The sequence below is a fragment of a genome, unplaced genomic scaffold (genome assembly GCF_019419815.1).
Source record: "Pyrus x bretschneideri cultivar Hongxiangsu unplaced genomic scaffold, Pyrus_bretschneideri_v1 Contig11, whole genome shotgun sequence".
Lineage (NCBI taxonomy): Eukaryota > Viridiplantae > Streptophyta > Magnoliopsida > Rosales > Rosaceae > Pyrus > Pyrus x bretschneideri.
The window spans coordinates 1,087,940-1,097,068 of NW_025999402.1; the positions used below are offsets into that span (position 1 = coordinate 1,087,940).

General features: G+C 36.8%; 1 long non-coding RNA gene across 3 annotated transcripts in view; it reads right to left on the reverse strand.

Moving 5' to 3' along the window:
* The window catches only part of LOC125472382, a 28,358-nt gene extending 20,990 nt beyond the window's left edge, over positions 1 to 7,368 (reverse strand). For 2 of the 3 annotated variants that reach the window (XR_007254327.1, XR_007254326.1), the window contains exons 1-4: positions 6,924 to 7,368; positions 6,177 to 6,347; positions 5,905 to 5,981; positions 4,909 to 5,009 (exon numbers count right to left, since the gene is read on the reverse strand). This is a non-coding gene — a long non-coding RNA (uncharacterized LOC125472382). Of the gene's footprint in view, positions 1 to 4,784; positions 5,010 to 5,904; positions 5,982 to 6,161; positions 6,348 to 6,923 lie in introns of those variants that run through there. The other variant, XR_007254328.1, reaches the window with a different exon arrangement.
* Positions 7,369 to 9,129: the final 1,761 nt, after the last annotated feature.

The following is a 9,129-nucleotide window of genomic DNA, read 5'->3' on the forward strand; positions in this document are numbered from 1 at the left end:
TGTCAGATGACAGACACTCATGCGCACAAATTTCAAATCGTGCCCAATAGGTTCAATTTGAAAAATACAAAAAAATTGAAACAAAAAAAATTATTCTAAATTTTCATAAAATCAATAAATCCCACAATATACATGTATTTTAATTATTTACAATAAATCCCACATATTTACAACCAAGCCCTTCTTCAGAATCCTATCCTCCCCTACTGCAGTCGTTAGGACCCAAGTTCTTCATGCAATGTAACTTAACCACATTCCCTTCTTGCCTATAAGAGCAAGCCCAGCATGGGCAAATGCTCGAGGGACAGGGACAGAACAGGGGCCCGAGGCCTGGTGGATCAGCTCCAGCGTGGGCAAGCCCGAGTGAAGGTGGAGGCTCGAGCTCCGGGCCCGTGGAGAATTGCCAGCCCGAGAACCTGAGGCCATGTGACGTCAGCGTTGACGTCAGGCATTATTTATTTTTTTTTTGTGTCAGGCGCGTGCACCCCACTCGCGCGTGGGGGTGCGTCGTCGACACAAAATCAGAAAAAAAAAAAAAAAAAAAAAAAAAAAAAAAAAAAAAACTTTTTCAGTTACCGTTGGGAAGCCACGTGGCTTCCCACGGTCCATTCAATCTCAACGGTTATTTAATTTCAACCGTTCGATCTCAACGGTAAAAAAAAATAAAAAAGTCTTATTTAATATCCACCGTTCGATCTGAGATCAACTGTGGATATTAATATGCTTTATAAATAAAAAAAATAAAAGAAAAAATAGTTTTAAAATTAAGAAAAGTTACCGTTGTGACACGTGGCACAATCTGGAGTGTTGGAATTCAAATTTTTTTATATCCAAGGCAGAGATTAATTAATTGAATAAAAAAATTTTAAAAATTGTAAAAAATTCAAAAAAATTCAAAAAAAAAATCTGAAAAGTCTGAAAAAATCTGAAAAATTTGAAAAAATCTGAAAAAAATTGTTTTACTTTTCTATAAATACCTTCTCATTATCATCTACCTTACACAACAATTTCATATTTTCTCAACTACTTTCAATCACATTCCTTTCTTTGTCTCAAAGTTTGAATCCATTTTTTTTTCAACAAAATGGCCACTGGTGCAGGTACGAATTGGTCGCTTATTGAAGATGTTACGTTGTGTACTAGCTGGGTTGAAGTTACTCATAATTCGCTTACGGGTAATGAGATGCAGTTGCGAGAAATGTGGAGTCTTATTCATACCAATTATCTTGAGAAAATTGGTGGGAAAAGAACCAAAGAATCGATGTCTAGTCGTTGGAAATTACTTAGCCAATCGTTTAGTACGCGGAGAGAAGCCTTGGCACAAGCTAGTAGTAATATTCGAAGTGGGGAAAATTACTCGGATCAGGTAACAATATATTATTTATTTGATACCCAAATTTACATTATAATTATTTGTTTGTATTATTTATTTGTTACCTACTTACATTATAATCATGTTGTTTGTATTATTTATTTGTTCCTTATTTTCATTATAATTATTTATTTGTATTATTTATTTGTTACTTATTTTCATTGTGTAGGAACTTCAAGCACAAGCTTGGTACGCTGCCAAAACCAAAAGCAAAAATAAATTATTCAACCGGTGGGAATGTTGGAATATTGTCAAAGATTGTCCTAAATTTAGAGTTGTGTCAGTCGGTCTAGAAGTGCACATGAACATCATCCCTCTACACTCTACACCTGATCATGTCTCGCATGTTCATGAAGATGATGCAGAAGAAGTGTCTGAAACGCCCCTCCCTGAACAAGCGTCGGGTTCGACCCGTTATCCAATTAGGCCTCAAGGTAAGAAGGCTTCAAAGAGAAAAGGGAGTGCTTCCAAGAATGATTATGCAAAGTTCATAGAAGAACTTACTCGCCAAGGTGAATTGACTTTGGCAAGGGAACTAGCGAAATATGAGGCTGATAAGGCTAGAGAGGACGCAAAAGCTACAGCTATTGAGAGAGAATTTCAGGCTAATGAGAGAAAGAGAGCTACTTAGGCAAGAAAGGGAACATGTTAGAGAAGAAAGACGGGCTCAACGAGATCATGAGATTATGAACACGCCTTTAGAAGGGAATTCTCCAAATTCTAAATTTTTTTGGAAGTCAAAGAAAGCGGACATGGTGCGAAGGAGGCGTGCAAGAGAAGCGATAGCAAGCCAGGATGGTCCTAGCACCACAAGAGAAGATCATCCTAGCACCACAAATTGGTTAAGTGATGATGAATAGAGTACTTTTTGTAATCTGAGCCCATAATTTTCCAATCACTTTGGGTTGTAATTTATTATTTATTGTTTGTATTATTTATGTTGTTTCCAATTTATTGAATATTTATTCAAATTAATTTGGTAAGTTATTTATACTAAGAGAATATTTATTGAAATGACAAAAACACACCAAATAAAATTACATAAGCATACCGAATAATTAAAAACTCACTAAAAAAATTACATAAACATACCAAATAATAAAACACACCAAATAAAATAATATAAACATACCAAATTCAAAAAAACACACTAAATGAACTTCATTATCTTCAGCTTGTTTCAATGCCCACTAGTGCTCTATCAAGTCAATTTGTCGAGCATTGTGCATGTCTGGCATTTGAAATGCAGTATATCGTTGAATGAGCCTTTCATTGTAACGTTTATCCCTTTGTAATGGCTCATGTTGCACGGGCTCATCGGTGGCGTCATAAGCACAATATATACGTGTTCTTGAATTGTTCATCGTGTCTGGCTTATATTTATCAACGGCTTCATAATCGTACTCATCTTCCACAATCATGTTGTGAAAAATGATGCACGTCATCATGATGGATCGAAGCGACTCTACATCAAACAATCTGGCAGCATCCCTGACGATCGCCCAACGAGCTTGGAGGATACCGAAACAACGCTCCACATCCTTCCTGCACCCCTCTTGATAGCTTGCAAAGTGTTTTTCCTTTGCACTTCGCGGACGTGGCACTGTTTTGACAAATGTTGACCATCGCGGGTAAATGCCGTCAGCTAGGTAGTATGGCCCGTCGTACATACGTCTGTTGACCTCATACGTGACTTTTGGTGCCTTTCCTTGCAGGACATCGTTGAACACTGGGGATTGGGCAAGGACTTTGAAGTCATTTTGAGCTCCCGGGACCCCGAAAAAGACTTGCCAAATCCATGTATCAAAAGATGTCACCGCCTCCAGAATGATACTTTTTGCTCCTTTTCTGTCCCCATAAGCGCCTTGCCATGCACTTGGACAGTTTTTCCACGTCCAGTGCATACAATCAATGCTTCCAATCATCCCAGGAAAACCACGCATCTCGGCCTTCTTCAACAGCCGTTTCAAGTCCATGTTTGTAGGTTTGCGGAGGTACTCAGCGGTGTAGATAGATTCGATTGCTCCGCAAAACCTCATCAGGGACTCAAGAATGGTTGATTTCCCCATCCTCGTTATCTCATCCACTTGGTCTGCAGATGCTCCATATGCAAACATCCACAAGGCAACAGTAATTTTTTGCTCAGGCAGTAGACCCATAGCACCAAAAGCATCTTTCTTTTGCACAAAGTAAGAATCATGGTTGCAAACAGCAATCATGATTTTGTTGAATAAATGTCGTTCCATTCTAAAACGACGTCTAAAGTACGTATCAGGGAATGCACTATTAGGAACAAAATAATCATCCAAGAGTTCCATACCTCGTCGTTACCTGCTTCTATCGAGGTTTCCGGAATGGCTGGGCCTGCAGATTTGAGCCATAGCTTGGACGACTTGACGGGAATGTGAGGCTTTGCCCATTCTTACTTCATCATCTCTCCTTCTACACTCCTCATCCTCTTCCCTCTCATTTTTTTGCCCCCTGGTGATTGAACATTGCTTCTGATTGGTTAAACAATTCTTCCTCTTCTTGATCGAGTTCCCACATCATCCTTGAGGAAGAAGAAGACATTGTAAGAAAGAAACAGAAACTATAAATAATGATACAGATTTTTGTGAATAAGAAAGCAGAAACTATGAATAATGATAGAGATCTTCAGAAAATTGGTGTGAGATTTGTGAGGATGGATGGTGGATTATATGGAGGATTCAGAAAGGATTAGATTGTACATAATGCCACGTGGCATGTCGTCATTCGTTACAAATCTGATGGAAATCTATCCTCAAAGATTGTGAACAGATTATGACACGTGGCATGCCGTCATTCGTTAAAAATCTGATGGAAATCTATCCTCAAAGATTGTGAACATATTATGACACGTGGCGCGACGTGATTGGTTAATAATCTTATCAGAAATCCATCACCAATAATTGTATTTTCGGATAATGACACGTGGCATAACGAGTACGGTTAAAAAATTTATCGGAAATCCATCCCCAATAATTGTCTTTTCGGATTTTATGACAAGTGGCGCAACGACAACGATTAAAAATCTTATCCGAAATTACAAATAAAATTATTTTGTATTATTTAATAATACTTCGGATAATGACACGTAGCGCAACAAGAACGATTAAAAATCTTATCCGATATTACAATTAAAATTATTTTGTATTATTTTATAAATAAAAAAAATACTAATATTTTATTGCCTATTGCCAGGGCTATTGAAGTGTAACGGTGGAGATGCAAATACTATTGCCAGGGCTATTACTATTCATTAAGGGCAGTTACTATTCATTAGGTGGATTGAATAGTGCATAGCCTGGGGGGAGGGCTCCAACGCTGGAGTTGCTCTAAGGAATCTTAGTATAAAGCATGGAGTAAGAAATAGTTATACCTTTACAAATAACATCCATTTCATCAAGATTATCACATGCAAACCACTCTAGTCTCCTAGGGAATTAAGGACATAATGACATTAGCAATTATTGAAAAACCAACCTAAGTGCAATTGACATTTATTTTTTCCTTACCGTGAGCCATTTGATCATTCTCAGCATCAGCAAATAGATCCCCTAACATTTTTCTCAGTTTCACCAACAAACTTGCCCAAAACTTCAGGGCCATTAACAATCTAGCACAATTCACAAAAATAGAAATCTCATCAATCACCAATGCAGATAACAAGTAACTCATATAAGGATAAGTTGCATATCCAAAATCATGCAGACATGCTCAAATAGCTTTGGAACCTTAAAATAATGCACTAGCATGTACTAGCATCAAAATAATGTGTTAAATCGGTATGGTTCAATGTTTACAGCTGGCAGAACTTATAATCGATTTATTACCTAAGCCTATTATGAAAAATAAGAATACAAGATTGTGATAATGAATACCTAGTTCTTAATTTCACCTCAGCTTCATGTGTTATCAATTGGTTAAGTCCACTTGATATTACCGCTAAAACATAGAAAAGTAATCACTCAAACGAACGGAACAAATTCTTAGTCCTAAGAGAATTGCAACTCTCAGAAATTTGATTATTAAAGAAAAGGTGGATCAAACTCCAAACCTTTGGTTCTTTCCCGTTCAACATCCTTCCGATTTGACGAGCCATGAGAGTAAAAAAAAAGGCCATAATTCAAATAACACACTAGTTTGAGAAAAAAGAAAGCATCAAATGTTGCGTAATGGATATTATCCAAAGTCCAAACTCATACATGCATAATGTTCGTTCTTTTCTTTCTTTTGAAATTTAGACTCTGAAACTTCACAAAATATTAACACGCTTTTAATCATTTCATTAACTGTGTTTATTAAGCACTGTTAGGATACTAATACAAAAGATAGAAAACTAAATATCATGAGTAAAACCTACTTATATTTCATGTAAGGCTCGAAATACCTTATGTGGGACTTTTATTTCTCAAGTATAAATTAGCAAGTTGTAAGAAACCTCACTCCATTTATCTCATTCCACAGAGTACCTATAAGTTAATTACAACATTGTAGATCCACATTTGTACCTGAGAACTATTCAGGTGAGCTTCCATTGTGGGTCGAGTGCCAGATACCTTTTTTTAGTAGTCCACCAATGAGTTATCTAAAGAATTTCAACCAACAAGTTATCTAAAGAATTTAACAGCCAATATGTAGCTTAGGAATAATGAAAATCACAAATTTGATTTTGTAACGAGCTGTATAAATGATAAATATCACATTATCATTCAAGACCAAAAATATGAGCCCTTGCAGATAAAAAAAATTCAAGAACAAGACATACTGCTATAGGGAATACCACACTACAAGGAAAATTTACGCAAGGCCTTGACATCATTGGAACAAGCCCAATGGTAGTGCACACATTGTAACCTGCAATTACCGCTTGATTCACTTCAGAAATTAAATGCTGTCTTCCAATGTAGAACAATTTTCAATCCAAATTAGATGAGAAAGGCTTCACACTCTCCTGCAGAGTTCCATCAATTAGACTCCAACAAAATTAGCATATTTATATTACATCTAAAGCCTAAAACCAACTATCAAACTCACATTTCTTTGATTTCTTTATAAAACAAACTTGTAGAGAAATTAAACGAATTTAAGCACAATCTCAATTCAAGCTCCAAATAATTAGTGAGAAAAAAGTGAATCACTTATAAGGTTCCTTGAGGAGACGTTGAGTTTCCTGCAGGATGAAATACAGGGAAAAAAAACACACACACACACACACAAAAGTTGTTAAAACAAATACACAAAAATAATAGAAAAATAACTAAGGAAAGCCTAGATCCGAGAGGAGTCCGTGATGCGGTGGTTGTCTAGCTGACAAACGGCATCCATCGGCGGAGTCTGAGAAAGGCAGAGATGAAAGAGGCAAAAATGGGTTTGTTTGAATCTGAACCAGATCAAATCCCCTTTTGATTATAACCAAAAAGATAAAAAAGCTCAGTTTCCCTTTTGTTTCAAACGAACCCTAATCCGAACCTTAAAATTAATCACAAATTATTAACTAAATTAACCAATACAAGTTCTAAGTTCTTACCATTTTACCTGGAACGGAGTGGAGAGGAAGGAATCACATTATGCAGGCACTGAATTGAAGGGGAACTGGGGATGAGATAAGAGTTGAGGCCGACTGATTTGCAGATTCTGTGTGAAGGAGAAAGATTTGCAGAGTCTGAGAATATGTGAACTCGACTTGAAACTTAAGTTGAGACCCAACGATTACAGTGTGTGAGCTTTGACGGGGAAGGATTTCCAAATTCTGTTTCTGCGTGAGATGTGAACTGGAGTTGAGAATTGAGATGAGAGGCGAGAGAGAGAGAAGGAAATAGAAAAATTTGGGGAAAAGATAAAGAGAGAGAGAGAGAGAGCCTGGGGTTGAAGAGAGGCTCGGTTCGATTGGGGAAGGGAGAACGAGAGAGAGGAGAGGCTGGGTTTGAACGGGGGAAACACAGAAAGAGGCGGAAGGAAGGAAACGAGGAGAGAGACAGGCGGGAAGATTGAGGAAAGTGGGTTTCTCATTTCGTTTAAAACATTATTTTAAACAAAGGGCACAAAAAATCGACCTTTACATTAAATATATTAAATTATAGGGTATGACTACATTTAAAGAAAATTAATAAAAATGGCTTGAAAAATTTGAGTATTAATGATAAAGACAAAATAAAGGGTAAAGTGAATAGTATCAGGATTGACTTTTTAATGTAAAAATATGGTTTTTGGTTAAAATAAACATTACCGTTAACTTTTCGTTAAAACTTCTTTACATTTATGGTGTCATTGCAAATTAATAAAAAATTTCCATTTCTAACATTAAAGGCACAAAAATCATGGTTTTGTGCCCAATAATGTGATTATGTCCATTTCTCTTAACATTGGGCACAACACATGGTGCCCATTACGGAATGAGCACTTTCCATCCTATTGGTGTTTAAACAGAAACAAACACCTAATTTTGTGTCCAAAGGCCATTTTTCTTGTAATGTCTAGTCACTTATATCACGATTATGCCACATGCACAACATGATCATTTGAAATCTTAGGCTGCAAATTCTTCACTTTGTCTTTTAGTCAGATTCTTCAAAGCAATATGAAAGTTCTCCACATTATTTTCATCTCACAGGGGCAAACTTCAACCACAATTTTTTGCAACAAATTATGTTCAATATTGTCTTATAGAAGCTCTTCAAAGTCACCAACGTTTCCCTCTAAATCAAACCAAACACTACTCATTCTTTGAGAGTTACAGTATTTCGAAATAGGGTTAATCTCAGTTTACTACCATAAAGTTTCTTGGTTTTCAACATTTGGTACATCATGTTTTTTTTTTTGTCCCAAAGTGGTACCTAAAGTCATAATTCTGGGACATTTTCATATATCCGTTAAGTTTTCTGTTAAAATCTTTGTTAACTGATGACTTTGCGCCCACATGGACAATGACTAGGCGCCACAAGGATATTAAAAAAAATTAAAAAACAAATTAAAATTTTAAAAAATAAGAATTAAAATTTAAAAAGAAAATATGGGGCCTATTCTACCCAACCCCCCTCCCACCTAGCCTTCCCTCCCTTCTTTATTCTCTCCTCTGCGCTCAACCCAAACTCAGCCATATCGAATAAGAGCTTCCTTCTTGGCTCTCCCTCCCCTCACAACTCCCAGATCTGCAACTCCTTAAAACCACCAGCCCTCATCGAATGCAACCACACATTCGCCCGATTTTGCTCCCACAATGAGAAGCGAATGGGTGGGTGGGGTGGGCAGCGGCCATGGAAAGAGACACAGAGGAGAGAACGGAGAAGGGAGGGATGGCTAGGTGGGTGTAGGGGTGGGTAGGAATAGGCCCAATTTTTTTTTTCTTTTTTGAATTTTTTAATATCCACGTGCTGCCCAGTATTGTCCATGTGGGCATTACATCATCCACTAACAGAGATTCTGACGGAAAACTTAACGGATGTATGAAAATGTCCCAAAATTATAACTTTAAGTACCACTCTAGGACAAAAAAAACATGATGTACCAAATGTTGAAAACCCAAAAATTTCAGGGTAGTAAACTAAGATTAACCTTTCAAAATAACACTTAAGCTTATTTGATCGAACACCGCCCTTTCAATACCCATTTGAGCTCTTTCTAGTTTTACCGATGTCTCTTTGTAGTTTAATTAGTTAAGGTTTCGTTCGACAATAGAGGGTGAGAACGGTTTTGAGAGTTAAAGAAGATAAATAATATTCAGATGTACATGTTAA